We start from the raw sequence: 4,847 nt of genomic DNA on the forward strand, positions 1-4,847 counted from the left end.
TTTAAAATTATATATATTTATGTGTGTGTGTATACACACATACATACATAAATTTGATCTTTATACACATATGTATATGTACACACATGTATACACACATATATATTATCTTTATATAGAGATATAGAAACAGATACATATGCACATATACATACATACATACACACATACATATACATATACATAATCTTATCACAGTATCTTGCCTGGGGAAAGATGAATTTCTGTTACCTTCAGGACTTGATTTAACAGTTGGAGCAGTTCTAATGAGAGCTTATACTATAGAACGATAACAACTTGCACAATTATTGACACCAAGTCTTGTGTTTTTCTTTACTGAGTTTGTCCTTTTAAATGGCCCTTCATTGAGAAATCCTTTCCTCATGGATTTGTTATGGCAGACAAAAATCCCATACAGATACATACATACATACATACATACATACATACATACATACATACATACATACATCCTTGACTTTTTGATCTTTTGGCCTACATTCCAGTTATCATTTTGTCTTAGTGCTATTATTAGCTAGTAGACTGGGTTCTTATGATACTGGGAATTTGGCCACATGCTACACTTGACACTATCTGTTCAAAATTTGATGTTTTCATAGGAGTTTTCAAATTGTCATGGTTACTGAAATGCAAGCAGCACTAATGAGAAGCTAGGCTCCAGTGGGCTAACTTCTCTTAAATCCATGAGCTTTCAAACCTGGTTCCTGCTAACCAAACTGGATTCTAGGGGTAGCTGAATAGCTATAATTTTTACATTCTTTTTGTTTTAACATTCAGTGGATTTGAGAGGAAGGCAAGGACTCAGAAAGCAAGGATGCATTCTACATCCATGGTATGTGGCATCTCTAATTTACAAGGGAAAAGATGAGTTTCCTATTTGCTATTAGTCAAAAAGTCAAGGTTATATTTGGTATTTAGAAAAATATAGCAAGTGGATTTTGGTTCTTACTGGTATGTTCAAATTTGTTAGTAAAGAAAGGCTTTTATAAACCATGAATTTGAATTAAAATAAATTCAAAGCTTCTGTTTTGTAAGACAGACAAGTTTTCATGGATTTATTTTATTCCTGACATTGCTTTTAAATGATGCATTTGAAGGGACTAAAGATGAAACAGAGATTTTGTTCCTGTCTTTTGACCCTGAGCCATTTCCATGAGAGAGGCTTTTAAAACATGAATAATTTTGGCTGTACCAACTGCACCTTTGAAATGGCATGAAACACTGTGTTGAGAACTGCAAATCTCAGTGACATTTCTAAAGAGCAAACAATATTTAATGGCATGGCAGCAAATTTATTGCCTCTACATGAACATAGGTATTACTTCAAAGTTTATGGTATTTAAGAGTTAAATGAATCAGAAAACCCACTGTAGACTAGTCTGTGTAACCAGAATATGGTATAATAATTATGAGGACTGCAAAATTCTTTTAATGCTTCAATAAATATGCCAGCTATCTATGGTGGCCTGCTGTTTGCTAAGCCCAGATTGCTGCTTTGTAGGTAGGTATCAATCTTCACTACTTGCTATGTTCAACCTTTCTGAATCTGTGATCAGGATCCATCTGTTCAGTTTTACTTATTAGCGTATTTTCTTATGACATAAATCCTTCAAAAATGTTCTTCTCCAAGTGGTGTCACGATACCTGCTGGGTTAGATTTGTCATGTACAATAATAGTATAATAGTCCTTAATTACAGAAAATAGGAAGCAGAATACAAAAGTTGCAAACTTCTGCTGAGGCCAGGGCTGCTTGGGAGTAAAGAGTGATGCATCTGACAGAAGAGTCAGAAGGGATGGTAATTAGGAAAGATGACCTTGCCTAGGGAGTAGCACACCAACCCTTGACCCAAAATAGGGGTCAGAATGGAACTCATTACGCTTGTCTGAAGCTGGTACACTGCCTGTTTACTTGCTTAGTGCGGAGGGAAATGACTGTTTATAAATTCCAGTTTAGCAGACACAAACATTTCAGGGTTTACCAGGGTCTTTGTTAAGTGAGAAATGTGATGTTTCCTTAAAGACTGAAAAATGATTTTAAAACTTATTCAGATGGGAATGGTTGCATATGTCTTTAATCTAAGAGGCAGAGATGGGAACATTGCATATTTCTTATAAAGTATAATGGTCACACACACACACACACACACACGGAAGATTTTGCCTCGAAAGACATGATGTTCTATCATCTCCTACATTTGTGCATTTTGGTATTTCTCCATAGTTTTGTTTTTCCAGAGGCAGTATTTTTTATATATTTTATTGAGAAAAGAATATTAAAAATTATTTGTATTTGAAATTTCCTTAAAGCTGGATGTCCAAGAGGAAAGCATTTCTAGCAGTGCCACCTCACTTAAAAAGACATTCAACTTTGATCAGAAGCAACAGTTTTCCTGTCTTACAGAGTTTTTTTTGTTTCATCCTAAGATGGATAAAAGATATCTCACAGTGGTATAAGTATTAGAGCAAAAATCAGGAAAAGAACAAAACATTTCATGTAAGGAATGACATGACCAAACTTCATACAATAGTACACATATTTCAGTTTAAATTTAATTCATGTATTATATGTAAAATTATATGAAACTTGCACATTAATTATAGGAAATTAAAATAAAATGAATACATCTGAATCCAGTTGCCAATTAAGGAGCTAGAAAATAAACTCTTGTTCATGCAAAACCCACAGCACTCATCTTGAATGTTTATTCTGGAGCTATTTTGAATGACTATGGCCTGGAAACACAGATTTAGGTTACCCTAAATTCCATGTTCCAACGTGGAAGCAAGTCCATGAAAACTTTTTTATAGTTCTACAGAACAATAACAACAAAAGTCATAAATCAAAGTAGGTTTTAAAATACATTGGTGGGTACATCAGATAGGCAGCTCCAGTGAAATGTGGGAGTTTTTCTGTAGGCTCAGGATGCTATCTGATGACATTCACACCTTTGGGATTGGTGGAAGCTACAGGGCTTCTTAGTTAAGAGCATCTTTTAGCTATTAGTCACATGATGCTGATTCTAACACAGGACTGGGAAAGTGATGGCTGTTCTGGAGGACTACCCCAAATAAAGTAATTACCCTATGATCTTCCAGCATCCCAAGGTTTTCACACTACTGACATTTTAATCATACTATCAGTGCCTGCAGAAAGTGTCTCTATCCTCTTTTAATTTCCCCTCTCCATATTAGTATTCTGGACTTTTTTATCATCCTTTTTTCTGTTTTATAGTAATGCTTTATCTATGTATAATCTTTAAATAATAGCCATTTTTGTTTGTAAGAATCTTTTAAATATCATCATACTATATGTACAGTCTATGTACAATTGTATTTATATATGACCCAATAGTACACTAGTAGGAAGCATGTACATTGTTTCAGCTGTACTGATACATTTTTATCTCTATAGAAATCATATTGTATATCATAATTCATTTACTTTGTGGTTGATGGACATTTGATTTATTTTCAGTTTGCCATAAATTTTGAGCTTTCTTAGAGATGGGTCTTGTATGCCAAGTGTAAGAGTTTTCTATAGTGTATAATTCGATATTGAATTACTAGATCACAGTCCACATGGACATTTTAAGATTTACATGACAATGACATATTCTACTTGCTACCTTTCCCAGTGTTAGCATTGACAACACTTAATGTTGATAGACTTTTGAGTATCTGCCTCAACTATGTACAGTGAAAATCAGAACAAAACTTTTTCAACCAATATTTATCTTTTGCTCATGACTTGGGAAATTATAATGATATGCACCTGACAGTCATATTCGCTATATTTCTCTAAGAATACATTTAAAATTACTCATCTATTTCCATAACACACCTCACTTAGGATAGCAAGGACATGAATGAGAACTTATTAGCTAATTGCCATAAAAAGGAGTGGGGACTGACATAATTAGAATATCAGAGATTAATAGATTTAGTTAAATTTTTCCCACATGACAAGTTGATGCAGAAAATGTTCTGAAAATGTCACTGAAGTTATCAGTGGGTGTGTGAGTTCACTTGAGTGGCCTTATGGAAATGAGGGTCTTCAGAGATTGTGAGGTTAAATTTCAACTAAAGGTGATGACAATTGGTACAATGCTTTCTCAAAGTTTTTTCCACTTGTCAGTAGTGTTAGCATTACCTGGCAACTAGATAGAGACACAGAACTACAAGTTCTACCCCAGGGCTAATGCCTTATAATCTGCATTTTTGCCCAGCCCCCATAGGAAATTCAAATGTACATTACTGCTGGTGAAGTAATGGTGATGGGGTGCAGAGAAACGTGCTGACCCTAAATTAAGTTTTGCAAAAGCCCACATGGGTGCACATCTTTGGGTCTGGAGAAGCTTCATGGATTAGAAGATTGAAAAGAGCAGTGCCAAATGACACTTTCCTTTTTACTGAATGCCTCTCAACCTCTTCTCTTATCTTTAGTCCCTTCAATCCCAGTTGTTCAAAGTAACTTTGTTTTAAAATGAATGATTAGAGCAGTGATTCTCAACCTTCCTACTGCTGTGACTCTTTAATACAGTTCCTCATGCTGTGATAAACTCCAACCATAAAATCATTTCATTGCTACTTTATAATTGTAATTATGCTATTATTATGAACCATCACCTGAAAATTTGTGTTTCTGATGGTCTTAGGTGAGACCTGTCAAAGGGTTATTTGAATCCAAAGTGGTCTTGACCCAATGTTGAGAGCCACTGGATTAGAGTGGTTTTATTTTTTGTTTTTGTTTTTTTTTGGGGGGGTTGGTTTTCTCTCTCTCTCTCTCTCTCTCTCTCTCTCTCTCTCTCTCTCTCTCTCTCTCTCT

This window comes from Mus caroli, chromosome X (genome assembly GCF_900094665.2).
Source record: "Mus caroli chromosome X, CAROLI_EIJ_v1.1, whole genome shotgun sequence".
Lineage (NCBI taxonomy): Eukaryota > Metazoa > Chordata > Mammalia > Rodentia > Muridae > Mus > Mus caroli.